At 32.9% G+C, this 15,733-nt stretch overlaps 2 pseudogenes; one reads left to right on the forward strand and one right to left on the reverse strand.

Moving 5' to 3' along the window:
* The first annotated feature begins 3,726 nt into the window (after positions 1–3,726).
* LOC125834495 (putative late blight resistance protein homolog R1A-10) lies at positions 3,727–6,353 on the forward strand (annotated as a pseudogene).
* A 1,784-nt stretch (positions 6,354–8,137) lies between these two features.
* LOC125834496 (uncharacterized) lies at positions 8,138–9,044 on the reverse strand (annotated as a pseudogene).
* Positions 9,045–15,733: the final 6,689 nt, after the last annotated feature.

The raw sequence follows: 15,733 nt of genomic DNA on the forward strand, positions 1-15,733 counted from the left end.
AAAAATTTAAGATCAAAGATAAACTAAAGAGAGTAAAAGGGGAGAATGGAAAGTAGGAAAAAAGGAAAAAAAATGAATATATAGAGTGAGAAACTGAGGAAAAAAAGTCAGAAAAATAATTATTCATGTGGGTTGTTGTATATGTAGAAAGACACGTGTACAATTAATGAGCCACAATTAATTTTATAGTACAATTTGAAATGATTTGTGTACAACTTGGTAGTGCCGTGATCGTCCTCTAAAGTCTCACTTCTAATCAAAATCTTTAAATTGAGACAGTTAAAGTAGTATATATTTGGAGCTATTGTGTCTGGTAACTGTATATATATGTATGAGTAATAAAATGTAGTACAGATGTCTTCAATATAATGAATGATCAGACAACTGGTGACATATAATACTCCTATTTATTCAAAAGTTAATGTACAATTCTTTTTGCACGTTGTACAACTAATTTAATAAAGTTAAAAGTTAATGTAGAAAATTGTTTGCACGTTGTACAACTAATTTAATGTAGTGTTAGTCCTTTTAATTGTCATTTCTAAATAAGAGTAAAATATTCTGATGGTCTTTAGACCTTTGAAATTCTGATGTTGAAATGCAGATATAAAGAAAAATTTTATTTTGTACCAGGCACACTTATTGTCAGTTGTATGAGGGCCTCTTTGGATGCCATTTGTATATTCTGGGACCCACTGGCTACTTTTTACCTATCTGAATTTCTGACTGTTTCTCTCCTTAAATTTTAATCTTTTTTCTTACTTTTTCTTTCTCATCACACATTGTCTTCTTTTTTCAGCTTCTTTTTAACCCTTAACGTAATTTTAACTTTAGTTTAATTAATTATTTTTTTCATTTTATTCTCTCTATTAATTTATTATTTTTGTTCTCGAAATTCAAGCTATAAAATATTTTTTATAATATTAACATGACAAGAATTGCAACTAATAATATTTTAGGTTGAATTGCAACTTAGTGAGAAGGTTATATTTTTGAACAAACACTATAAGTTGCGATTCTTATCATGCTAATATAATAATAAAAAAATATTTTTAAAATATCAATTAAATTTCACATAGCTTGAATTTCAAGAATAAACATATATCATATAAATTGAGAGAGTATGTATGTATGTAGGAGTTTATGGATGATTTTCGATTTTGGATTACATGAAAATAGAAACAAAACTTATGTAATTATTTGTGAAGATTACGGATGGTCTTTCTATTATATTTTCTTGTTGGAGAATATTAGATACATTTAAGTGTTTACGAAATTAGAAAATTATGAAACTATTGAGAAGAGAAAAAAAATTGATTTTATACTCTTTTCGTATTAGTTATTTTACTTTTTTTTACACATTCTTTAAGAAATTATTAATAAAAATGATAATTTACTAATTTACTCTTTAAGATATTTATTTTTTTATAACTTTACAAAAATTTTGTTTATACTTTAAAACAAATAATTGCTAGGGTAATGAAAATTTTAAAAATGATAGTTTAATTTTGTTAATCGATAAATAATTTTAATAATTATTTTTAGTAATTTATATAACTAATATAGGATAGAAAAATAATAGCAAATGTTAGGAGTATGATAAATTAGGCTAAATTTTATACTTTTAAAATTATTTAAAGATACGGAAAATAATAAAATTTGAAATAATGGTTAAAACAAAACAAAAAGTGGAAAAGTTAAAATAAAGGGAAAAAGTTAAAAAGTAAGAGAGAGAAGGAACTTTGACCCATTTTTTTTTAAAATGAGACCCAATTATGCAGTTGTCAAATTATGAAAGGAGACTGATACAACTTTTGTAGGCCACCTGCAGATTTTCACGTGTTTAACAGCCAATTGAATTGAGCCAGAAAGGGAAAATTTTCATTGTACACTTTTAATTGCTTTTTGTACAATAATGGGAAGCTGTGTTCGTCCCATCAAGTCCCATTTCTATATAGGAGTAATATGATTTATAGAATTGAAGTTCAGCCTAAAAACTCCAACAAAAGTGGTATCAGAGCTTTCTTCTTGAGGCACATGTAATTGAGGGAAACTCATTTTCCTTATTTCTTTTTGTTTCTTATATGGATTTAGAAACTCCTCACTGCACTAGGTCTACCTGTCTTCAAAAGGTGAAGGCTATCATATTTGGGCAACAAGAATGGAGGCACATATGGAGGCAAATGATCTGTGGGAATCTGTTGAGGAGGACTACGAAGTTCTTCCCTTGCCTGCGAATCCAACCATGGCGCAAGTAAGGAAACCTTAAGATTAGTTCTAAAGACACTAATTTTAAAACCCTCAATTTTTATCATTTACACAAGGACACTATCTTTTCCACCCAATCCCACCTCAACCCTCACCCTCCTAACCCTTCTTCTGTCGTCACCGTCACCTCCTCCACCACCTCCTTCTCTTCCTCCTCCACCACCATCACTTTATCCTCTTCTTCCTCCTCCATCATAACCGTCATTATCTCCTCCTTCTCCTTCATCACTACTCAATGATCAGTGGAGAATCTTTGGCTCGATTGAACATATAGGGAATTGGAGGTAGCATTCTCCCGATATCAAGTCATGGACTAATTTCTTCAAGGAAGACTTTTAAAATAAGAGGCAAGACTTTTCAAAATTCTGAAAAATTAATCTATACACCAAAGTTTTTAATACTCTAATCAAGTCTGCATTTTATTTAATCTCATTTGACTAAATCAATATCACCAATTTTAATTTTTAGAGTTGAATGATATATACCCTCTACTCATTTCACTCTCGAAACATGAGTGTGCTACATTCACGGTTGCCAAGTTGGGGCGGCCTACTCCTATCGAATCGCTATTTAGACACAATATTGCATTTAAACTAACAGTGCAATGCAAAGATAACAACCATCCAAACAAAGTGTAAATCAATCAGTGGAAGATGAAGTTCCAACAAAGGAACATTGAACATTTAGAAATTATCGCAGATAAGTTATTTGACAAATTGCGGTTCACATAGTATCCGTATGTAACAACTACTTAATCTAATATAGCGGAGCTAGAAATTTCGTCAAGAGTGTTCAGACTTTAAAAGGTGGGGTGATTTTGTTTAGCAAAGTGGGTGCACAAAATATATTTTTTTTACTCATGAGTGGGTGCATCCAAATTTAAAGATACGGGACAACTATTTATGTTTCTTTCCTTCTTTCTTTGTTATTTTTTGAAAAAAGATTTTATTCAAGCAAGGACCGAAGCAGGGACCTCAGAGACTTAAATGAGCATGCCACAGTCTAATTTTTCGGTGAAGGGTCGACTGACCACGGACCACCCTTACTTAGTTGTAGCTCCGCCTCTGCTGGTGAGGCTCGTCAGGTCAATAATGGAGAAAATGATTAAAAAAAACTATTTTTTACTCCCTCCATTCTTTTTTATTTGTTGCAATTTATTTTCGATGAGTCAATTTGACTAATTTTAAAGTTAAATTGAATTAAAATAATTTATCATTTAAATTTAGATATTCAAAATTTATATGAAAATACTATAAGTTGTCTTTTTCATATTAATATATGATAAAATAGATCTTAAAATTGATTATTTGAAAAAGTTAAAGGACTTGTTGAGTCAATTCTAAGACCACATATTGATGAAGGAGTAGTATTCTTCCCTAATCTAAAAAACAGAGAATTTAATATTATCTTGAATGAAAGGTTGTCCATTTTAACCACTCAAAAAACATCCAGCTTGTTCATCTTGAGACCTTGATGGCAGCCTATAGTGCTGTAACTTGTCTTCTTCAAACTCTTGAGCAACGAAATCCACAACTCTTTGATGCTCTCACTGCTAAAGCGCTTGAATCTATTCATGTTACTGCTCAATATTTTTATAATTTTCTTGAAGGATCAGGCAATAAGAATGTTGAAAAAATCAAATCTTTGGAGGAAAAAATTAGAATTGCTGCTAATCATGCAAAATATGCTGTTGAGCTGAAGATTTCCGATATAATCGATGGCATATCCTACACAAATGCAACTGTACAACAAGAGGATTTGCCTGTAGTTGTTGATGAAATGGATACAATAAAGAAAGAAATGATGGAGATTATTGCTTCTGGTTTTAACACAACTACTCATGATGATGATGATCGAATTCTTGAATTATCGAGGGATTCCTTAATTGGCACTTCTTCTACATATTTGGAAGATGATATTGTGCACGGACTTGATGATGACTTGGAGATCATAATTAAAAGATTATTGACAGGACAATCGCGGGATCTTGAAATTGTCACAATAACAGGCATGGGTGGCATTGGCAAGACCACACTCGCTAGAAAAGCATATAATCATCTCGCAATCAGGTATCATCACTTTGACATTCTTGCTTGGGTTACAATATCTCAAGAATTTTGATGTAGAAATGTGTTGTTAGAAGCTTTACGTTGCATTTCAAAGCAAACAGTTAGTTCCAATGCAAAATATTATGATAACAAGGATGACTCTGACTTAGCAGGCCTAGTGAAGAAAGAGTTAAATGGTAGAAGATACTTTGTTGTTGTTGATGATATTTGGAGTAAGGACGTTTGGGATAGCATAAGAGGAATATTTCCTGATTGCAACAATAGGAGTCGAGTCTTATTGACTACTAGGGAAAATGAGGTAGTGATTTATGCAACTACTAGTAGCCCTCATAAGATGAACCTCTTGGATTTAGATAACAGTTGGAAGTTACTTCGTGATCAGGTTTTTGGACTAGAACACGATCATCCTCCTGAGTTGGGAGAAATTGGAAAGGAAATAGCAGAAAAATGCCAAGGACTACCCTTTACGATTTCAGTTATTTCTGGACATCTCTCTAAAGTGGACAGGACATTAGAAAGTTGGAAGGATGTTGCCCGAACCTTAAGTAAAGTCCTTGCTAGTCATCCAGATAAATGCTTAGGAGTGCTCGGTTTGAGTTACCACCACTTGCCTATTCACCTCAAACCTTGTTTTCTTTCTATGGCTTGTTTCCCAGAAGATTTTCAAGTTGATACTCGGAGATTGATCCAATTATGGATCGCAGAAGGTTTCATAAGGATATCTGGTAGAAGTCGTAAAAGCTTGGAGGAAGTGGCGGTATATTATTTGGAGGATCTTATTAGCAGGAACTTGATAATGGCAAGAAAAAGGAGATTCAATGGTGGGATAAAAAGAATGTGCAATGCATGATCTACTACGTGAATTCTGTTTGATAGAAGCTAAAATGACAAAGTTTATATATGTTGTGAGAACTGACCAAGAAGTTCTTACTCTTCCAACACAAAAGCATAATGGTGGTCGCTTCAGTTTTCAATCCCTATTTTGTTCAGCTTAAGATTTTATCTATCGATTACCATTTTTTACCAGATCTATCTACATATTTTGTTCAACACGCTTTATTCATTTCAGCCATTTTCAATCTTCTTAGGGTATTGGTCTTCCCCCATTCTTGTTTTGCATTTCCATTTGACTTGACTAATTTATTTCATTTGAGATATCTTGAAGTTGAAAGGTTTGATTGTCCTCCTGAATCAATCTCAAAGCTTCAGAATTTGCAAACTCTAATTCAGCACGAACAATGTGGGAGCTATATAACCGTACCAGGGACGATTTGGCTGATGAAAAACTTGAGGCATGTGTATCTGGGGTCACCGAGTTATTTACCCAGTCCTAGAATATCAGAACTTGAGATAGGAATATTGCCAAATCTAGAGGAACTTTCTGGTCTATGTTCCTTCAGTTGTACAAATGACGTTTTCAAAAGCATTCCCAATCTAAAGAGATTAATGGTTCGTGTATCTTGTTCGAAAGAAGATGTTATGACCAAACGCCTTATTGATATGTCCAGCTTGACAAAACTCGAAGCATTGAAGTGTTTCAGAAATGCTTGGGAAGCGATTTCCATCAGGAGGTTCAGTTTCCCAACATCACTTAAAATGTTGACTTTAACCGGTAACTATCTTTTTCCGTGGGAAGAAATATCAACTCTTGCATTGTTACCGAATCTTGAAAAGCTCAAACTTAAAGAATCGCCAGCTACAGGTGAAGTATGGAGACTGAGTGATGACGACAAGTTCCAAAGTCTCAAGCTGTTGATAATTAGCTATCTACATTTTCAGCACTGGGAAGCTAGCAGTGATAGCTTCCCAAATCTAAAACGCCTTGTTCTGAAGAACTGTAGCTTCCTTCGAGAAATTCCAACAGATTTTGGGGAAATTGGTACTTTGGAGTCAATTGAGTTACATTATTGCGGCACTGGTGCTGAGGATTGTGCCAGAAAGATTGAACAAGAACAAGAGGACATGGGAAATAATTCTCTTAAGGTCTACATCCATAACAGTCGTGGTAAGTTTTAAATCTCTCTAACAATCCATTATTCACATTATTAGTTACTAATAATGACGTCTTCTTTTTATCTTATATTCAGGAAATTGAAGCTTATTTTGAAGGACAATCCTCTAAATGCAGAACTTTTTAATGTATACTTTGAAAAGTAAATTGTTTCTTTTATGCTCTAATTGTCAGTTGTTAAATATATATTTTAGGAATAAGCATGTTTAATGAACGTCTTGCCCATTCGTGATTTAGTATTTTGCAAATGATAACTATTGATCTACTGTAATAGGAGAATTCATTTTGTGTTATGTAATAGTTTGAAATGAATAAGGTTTCTATTATGCGGTGTCTATGGGTACACTTGAATCTGTTTCTTTTGTTCAACTATAATTTATTTTCATATCATACTATAAATCACTTGTATTTCTTATTTGAGCTCACAATGACTTAATTCCATAATCTACTCTCGCGGCCTATCAAAGATACAAATCAAATACTTGTCCGAAAATTGGCATATATGGTCTAAATATACTTTTTCTATGTTTTTTTATGGTTTTCTCCCAAGAGGGGTTCTGGAAAGCACTGGAGTGTCGATTGAGCTGATTTGTAAATCTCTTCAGCTAGTTGTTGAGCAAAGCTTGAGGAACAACGTTGGTGGTAGTAAAACGAGTAGCTGCCAGAACAATATAATATGATCCTACAAACTCTGGTTGGGTAATATTGGAAGCAATCACTTTGTTCCTTGTGTGTTCCTCTGATTCAACAGAATCACCGGGATCAAATGGAAGTTGTATGAATATATTCATATGGTTCAATCTGATTCCGTCCAAAATCAAGATGCCGCTCCTTTTCCAGAGTGATTCCATCACTTGATGTTCTGCCCAACTCTTTGTGAATAACTATCAGACACCTGCCTCACATAAGTACTTTTGGGTGACATTTGTTATGTCCAACATCAATGTAAGGAAATAGAATACAATCTTCTCTTTTCAGCATATTTATGTATATATTCTTCTTCTCGATATTATTCAAATTTAGGAGAAAAATTCACATCTTCTAGATTAATTGTTAGAAGAGAGGTTTTTAAATTTACGCATAGATACCAACAATACTTATGTTATGTATTGTATCACTCAGATGGTAAAGTTTTTGTCTAACATAGGTCTCGTGGTACTATGGTTATGATTACTTAACAATTACGTATCATTGGATAGATAAAAAAATTGGACAATGCAAAAATCGTACATTTACGAATAACTTTTCAGTTTTCACCTGAATTGACATGTCAACCACTATTAAGGCAAAGCATTATCACAACCTGTATAATCCCCATCCTGAGTATTTATACCTCAATTTATCATTTGAGACTTTGTACAAGTTGATTTTACCATTTGAGACTTGTTGGGGTGGTTTGACTTGAGACCCGAGGGGCTCAGGTGAGTTTCGAATAACTTGAACTCAAAATGACATTGCACATTTTTGTTGTTAGATGGTGTACAGCAATGGAATCACCAACAAACGATGGTGAGCGCGTCAACTGTTGTACTGTAGCAACGGATTGTCACTTCATCTTCCATTGATTACTGGCTTGAATGAACTGTGGTCTCATTTCTGAAAGAACTAATCTTGTGACATAATATAATGTAAAAGAGTATGTATCAAAAACTCATTAAAACTTTCCCTCTATTAATATAATGCATACAAACATGGTAATGTTACCACTGCAGCTGATGATAGATAATATGTCCGGCCGGTGCTATGCCTGAGAATCTTCTACTACAAAACAGAAAAGGTGAACTACCATCTAAAAATGAATTTTTGTTTCTTCAAGCGAAGGCTCAATTAAGTTGAACTGAATCTTGCTCTTTTTGTTGGACTCAATATCTCTGGTCTCAGGTCTCCAACACCATTTTCTGTTGTGATGTCAAGAAATCCTTTCTCACCACTTGGTTGACATACGCATATGCTTATAGCTCAAATCTGTATCATAAAGAACTTTCTGAATTACGAGTTTCACTTGAGAAATCTGAACACCCATTCCTGAAATCTTCTCCTTCAACTCATCTGGCAATACTGGAGTATCAATTATTGGTTTATAAATATTTCTTCTCTTTTTCTCTGTCTTCCCACTTACTCTGTTTTTCATCGAACAGAGTTTCAGTCTTTTTTCTCTCCATGGAAAGGTATCCATCAACTGTTTCGATTGTTTTACGTTTAAGAGAGATTCGAAACTTCAGACCCTTTTTCTGTGATATTGATTGAGACGGCATAACAGTAGGAGGCTTCTTTCTTCTGAAAATTCTGCTTCTTTTAGCTCTTGGGAAAAGATAGTAGTAGTGATCAACAGAATGTTCACACATAAACGGATTCTTTCTAAAAGCTTCATACTCTTCAACATCTACACATTCAAAATCAGTAATGCAGGACTCCTCTTTCGACCCACCACCATCATCGTCTTCCATTAGCATTCCCATGGAAAAAACAAGAAACAGAGAGAGATCAACTGTTAGAAAACAATGGGTTTGATGAATGTAATATAATAAAGAAGAAGAGGTGTTGATAAAGAGAGTGAAGTTCCAATAAAATTTGTTTAAGAAAGAGGGGTTCTTGATTTATTAACGTTGGGGAGTTCTTGATTTCTTGAACGCGCTAAATTGACACGCCGGCTAACAAGTTTCTAAATTTGTATCATTTGTTGGGCAATGACCCATTTTCTAGTCAAAGGCTAATAACCTAATTTGGGAAGTATTGGAATTTTTTTCCTATTTGGAGTTGGTTTTGATTTTAGGAAAAAAAAACATTACTCCATTTGATGGTTTGAGAAAATTATTTAATTGTTCAATAATATTTGTCTTTGAAAGACATTAGCATTTCAACAAGAGAGAAGAAAGACGAAAACGATTCTTTTTGTTGTAATCTTTTTCTCCAATCAGCAATCTTCACATCATGTTTTCCAATTTGTTAATTGTTGTATCGGTCTGAAATTTTTACCGAGTGTTCCTATATCTTCATGTTTGATTTGAATGGAGGAGATGAGATTTGGAGGTCAGCCGGATCCAATTTCAGATTTCGAACAACAACTGGAGTTGGGTGTTTCTTTCTATTTATATTTGTTAGTGTAGCTATTGCTTCTTTGTATTTGACAATTGTTGTGTAATCATTTAGGAGAATATTTATAGCCCTATTATTGTTATAGGGAAGCAATTTGAATATGGGCGATCACGTGATTGTTACCTTCGGTTTGAAGGGTTTTTTCACGTTTTTTATTTTCGAGTTTATGTCTTTCCATCGCAACATCATTCACTTTCAACTTAAATCTTCCAAAATAATATGCTTATCTTCTTATACTTCATCGGTTTCATTTTAGGTAAGGTAAAATTATTTGATGGGATACAAAAAAATTTTAAAAAAATTGTTATCTTTAATCTTAAAATATGTCATGACATTTTATAACGGTGAAAATATTTTTTCCATTTATTTTTAATTGTCTAAATTTGAATTTTGCACCTTCTTAAAAAATAATGATTAATATAATTTTTTACCATAATATTTGCTTAAGTAAGGTAGTTGCTTTTTTTGTATAATTAACCTAAATCTTTCCAAATATGAGGAGGAAAGTGAAATCGTTGTCAATCTTTATCATTGAATCCCCAAATATGCATCTTTGAGTGTTTCAATTGATCCTCAATCTCCCAGTATCAACATTTCGGCTGCTCAAGCTTAAGTCTTGAGAAATAATTTGGGGGAATAAATAAGTTACTGTTGAGGGTAAAATAGGAAATTTATTTTCATCTTTTTATATGTTAAAAGTGACAAGTAAAAAATAAAATTTTACTTTTAAAATAGTGGACAAATAAAAGTGAATAAAATGAATATATCACTAAGAATAAATTTAAAAGTTTAAAATTAAATTATTTTTAAATATAGAATTTTGTCATTCTTATTTAAGCATATACTAAACAAAATATTCATATCTCCCAATCCCTATCACATCTCTAAAATTACTATTAAGTATGTTGTCCTTTGGTAGCTGCTGGACTTGTTAGGTTTTTCCCTGATTTTCTTACCTTATTTGAAATTTATTTTTCTCTTGAAGGAAAATCAAAGTATTACCATAAAATGCTTTAACTTTTCCTAAGAGGAAAATATAATTTTCTTCCATATTTAGTTTATTATTTCCTTAGAGGAAAAGTTTGGAGATCTGTAAATTGAAGATCCATATTCTCATTACATAACATAATAACATCCACAATGTAGTCGTTTAAAGAGTGTTGTTTATATGGGAATTTTTCTCTCTACAATTTTAATGTTTTTCTTTTATAATAGTTTTTTCATATAATAATATTATGTTTTTAGTATAAGTTTTGTCATCTAATTTATCACTAATATATTTGCAATTGTAAGCTTCCGCATGACGCCCTAATTACTTTCAAACCCAACATGACTCAATTTTGTTAATATGACATTGTGGACAGGGGCGTATCTAAGGAAGATTTCGCCGGTTTACGTGAACTCATACTCCCGCTCTAGATCAAATATATTAGTGTTATATTCATTTATTTTAGAAGAACTTAAATATAGATGTATGAACTCACAATCAAAGTATTATATAACGCGATGATGATTGGATGCACATCTCTAAGTGAGGTTAGAAATTTAGGGGTCATTTGGGTACTAGTTAGAGTTATGCAGGGTTTAGTTATGCAGGTATTAGTTATGCATGTATTAGTTATGCAGGATTTAGTTATGAAAGATTTAGTTATGCATGATTTAGTTATGCGGGGTTTAGTTATGCATATATTATTTAGTTATGTAGAGATCACAATATATAAATTATTAACTATTAAATATTGAATTTGTTGTAAATTAATAATTTAATATATATTATTTACAAATAAATAAGTAAGCAAATAGTATAAATTCTCCCTCTTTTTGAATAAAAAGTAAAGAAAAAAAATTCTCCCTCTATACTTAATTGGGACTGCTATTTTTTCATTTTGCTATTTTCTTTATGTTTATAACTTATAAAAATAAAATACGATTAATATATTTCAAGTGCATTATAATATCCTATTTTATAAAATGTAAATATTCTATCAATATGTTGTATATATTGTTTATACAGTTTTAATATATCAAATATATGAATTATGTATAAACTCACATCCTAAACAAAATAATAATACACGTTAATTAAATAAGTAGAATATATTTAATAATATATAACGTTAATGTATGATTAACATATGTGCCAGAAAAATATATACAATTCAATTTGTAATATTAATAAAATATTACATTTGGATTTCAAATGAAAATAGAAAAAAAAAAGTTGTTCGTGTATTAAAAAAAAAAAAGTTAGGAAACTAGTATAGTTTAGTAAAGTTTTCAATAAAAAAAATTAAAAATAAATCAATAGGGGTAAATGTGTAATTTACTATTTTAATATATGTGTAGCTAATACATGCGTAACTTATTCTACCTTCTACCCTACATAACTTATACATAGATTCCCTCATAAGTTATGTTGGCATTAATTATGTAGGACTACAAAAAATACAATCAAACACCGTATAAAATTAATACATGAATAACTTGTATACAACATTTAGAATTCTACCAACCAAACATGGAATAAGTTATGTTGACATTTCCACCTAATACAAAACTTCTACCAAACATAGTAAACTAATGCAACTTTTTATACATGAATAAAATGCAACTTAGACAATAACCAAACGGCCCCTTAAATCTTATAACCCTACATTTAACTCTTAATGACTAAATTTTTAGATGTAGGTCGTGAGGACGAACTAGTCCAACACTATGATTAGCCTTACATACCTTGAAGGAAAATCTTGGAAGATGAACCCTAGCCTTAGTGTTTCTTGAAGTTCTTGAGCGTAGGAATTTAGGAGTGAATGAGAGCGTTTGGATTATAAAAACTGATATTCTACACGTTTAGGTAATTTAGGTGACTTTTTAAAGATTTTTAGGACAAAAATACCCTTAAAATAAATAAATGGAGCTGGAAGTCAGGATTTTATTCCAGCGGATAGTGAAGTATGTATTCACTCCGTAACGTGAGGCCATCGCGAAGCTTCTGCCAGGTTAGAGTATCTCTAGTAAATCAGTCATAACGTTTTACTCATAACTTGGATTGAGGCAAGCTTGGTGGCATTGGAAGAGGACTCGTAAACCTTTAATTTAATAGGTCATGAACCATCTATTCATTATGAGCTGAGATATATGATCATTTGAAGTTGACCTAAGTATAATCTTATATTAAAACTCAATCAGTAAGAAATCTTTCAACTCAACTTTGTGCTAGGAGATTCTAGTGACCTTAATTGATATCCAAAATCATTCCACATTAAAGAATTGACGTTAGCACCTAAGAAAAATTAAGAATCACTCGGCACAGCCTTATATAGATAAATAAAGAATAGTTCAGATCTTAACTTAGAAATTTTCGGGGTGTCACAGTGAACCTCTTTGTATTTCGAGTGAATTGGATGAGGTTATTTCTCTCTATATTTTGTACTTTCATCTTTATATAGTGGATTGCTCATCTCTTTTGTGGATGTAGTTCGATTGACCAAACCACGTTAAATCTTTGTGTCTTTTGGTATATTTCTCATTTGTCTTCTTACTCGTGGTCTTTTCAGGTTTGCTTTATTAGCTTCTGTATGACAGCTAATTTATATCGTACCTAACAAGTCTCCCCCTAATCAAAACTCTCAAATCCTCTGGGACTACATTGTAAATGTTGATTAAGTTAGAAGGAACGAACCTCTATTTATAGAGTCATAAACTTTTTCCTACAAGAAAATGACTATCCAAATAGGGAGACTTAATGTTTTCTTTTTAGGAAAAGGAAAATATATTTAGTAGTAAGAAACTCAAGGCAAATACCCAGCATGGCTTTTCCTTCCGAGCAACGTCCAAAGCCACACAATCTAATTTAATCAAGTAATCACAATAAGATTTAAAAAATAACAATACTCAATTCATACTCTTTGAAAAATGGGTCAATCAACTCAAAAACTGAATTCCGAAAAGGTTTGAATCCAAAAATATTTACTTGAAAACATTACTCAAGGCATTTGTAACTCATTGGTGAAAACCATTTCGAAAAAGAACTTAAAATCAATCCATAATCACCATTTTAGTTAAGAACTCAAGTCCTTGAAAAACCTTGTCATTTGTAGATCAAAATCCCAAGTTAAGATGTTAAAATCTAAAAATAATCAAAGGCAAATGAAGTTTTAGAATTACAAAAGCTTGCCCAAAAGATTTAGCACAAGAAATCTGTTCAAAATCGCCTCCAAAGATTATACCAAGCTTAAAAGTGAAAAAAAGGGCTAAAACCCCAAAATTTGCAGGTCGAAACCCCTCTCTAATATCGCTTTTGCGACCATGGGTTCGCTTAAAGTGAACCTCGCAAAAGTTGGGGTCTTCACTTTCGCGCTCTTACGAACATTGCGATCGCAACCCACGGTTCGCTTAAGCGAACCCCGCCAGAGACCCTTTGCTTTCGCGGCCAGGGTCTCGCTTTTGCGAACATCGTAATCGCGAGGCACCCTCCGCAAAAGCAAAGCACACCAGCTTCAAAAATTTCAGTCAACTCTCCAAAACATTGAAAGGACCCTAAAAAATTGTTTGAAACACCGTACACACAAATTGTATATGCAAAATGATTATACTCGACGTTCCAAACTCAATGGAATCGTCAAAACACGAATTTGAGGTCTCCTTGATCCGAAACTCGTGAAGGTCACAAGAAACTAACATAGCACCTAAAAAGGCCAAAACAAGCTCGGGACCTCTGAAAATTCAACCAAAACCCCACCCAGACCTAAAATCATCCCACAAATCCAATGGAACTCTCGAAATTCCGATCCAAGCATTTGGACCCCAAATGTTGACCAAAGTCAATCCTAAAGCTAAATTTCCACAATTTTCCAACTTGGGACCTCGAATCCTCAAAGAGACTCTGAATTTGAAACCAACAACTCTCTTAGACTAGTTCTACATTCATGATTGATGGAATCATCAAAATCTCATTCCGACACTCCAAACTACAAAAGATACCGAAAATCACTTTTTAACAACTTTTGTCTTTCAAACTCAAAACTTGCAAAATCCTCAACTTTTAACTCAAAGTTTGAAACCAACTTTTAAAACTCAAACATGAAAACTCGGGATCAAGATCGGAAAGGACAAAACGATAATTTTACGACACTTTCCAAAAATGACCAACCAGGTCATTACAATGGTTAATTACACTAACTCAAATTTGAATACAGTCTTCGTACATAACTAAGTATATTAAGGGTGTGTTTGGTATGAAGGAAAACATTTTCCGAAAAATATTTTTCAATTTTCTCATGTTTGGTTGGGTAAAATGTTTTCCAAATCAACTCATTTTTCTCAAATTTAAGGAAAATGACTTCCCTTCAAAACTTAAGGAAAACATTTTCCAAAACTCTCTTCCAACTTCAAATTACAATTACTTTTTTGTTGAAAAAATCAATTTATTTTGTCCTTACCCTCATATCAGCCCCCCACCCCAACCACTCCCCCCCCCCCCCAAAAAAAAATAATTTTAAAGCTTGTTTTTAAATTCAAGTTTTTTACCCCAGCCCCTACCCCCACCCCCTCCCAAAAAAATATTAAAAAATATTTTTAAAAGATATTTCTAATTTCAATTTTTTATTTTTTTACCCCCACCCACTACCCTCCCCCCATCAGCCCCCCTATCAACCCCCCTATCAGCCCCCCAACCCCCTTCAAAAAGTTTTTATTTTTTCATCCCGATCCTCGATCACCTCTCCCCCCCCCCCCCCCCTCTCCAAAAAAAAATTGAGTTTGTTTTTAAAAAATATTTTCAACTTCAAAATTTTATTTTTTTTCACCCCTACACTCGACCCCCCCCCCAACCCACCCCCTACTCGCCACCCCTACCCAAAAAAAAAATTAAGTTTGTTTTTAAAAAATATTTTCAACTTAAAAATTTCATTTTTTCACCCTACCCTCGACTCCCCCCCACCCAACTCCTACCCACCCCCCACCCCCACCCCAAAAAAAAAAATTTAATTTGTTTTTAAAAAATATTTTCAACTTCAAAAATTCATTTTTTCACCCTACCCTTGAACCCCCTCCACCCACCCCTACATGCCCCATCCCCTCCCCCCTCCCCCTCTCCCCCCCCCCCCCCAATAAAAAATTTAAGTTTGTTTTTAAAAAATATTTTCAATAATTTCATATTTTCACCCCTACCCTCGACCCCCCCACCAACCCACAACCCCCCCCCCCCCCCCCCCCCAAAAAAAAATTTTAAGTTTGTTTTTAAAAAATATTTTCAATTTCAAAATTTCATTTTTTCACCCCTACCCTT

Source organism: Solanum verrucosum, unplaced genomic scaffold (genome assembly GCF_900185275.1).
Source record: "Solanum verrucosum unplaced genomic scaffold, falcon-dt-bn FXZP01000287.1, whole genome shotgun sequence".
NCBI classification, from domain to species: Eukaryota; Viridiplantae; Streptophyta; class Magnoliopsida; order Solanales; family Solanaceae; genus Solanum; species Solanum verrucosum.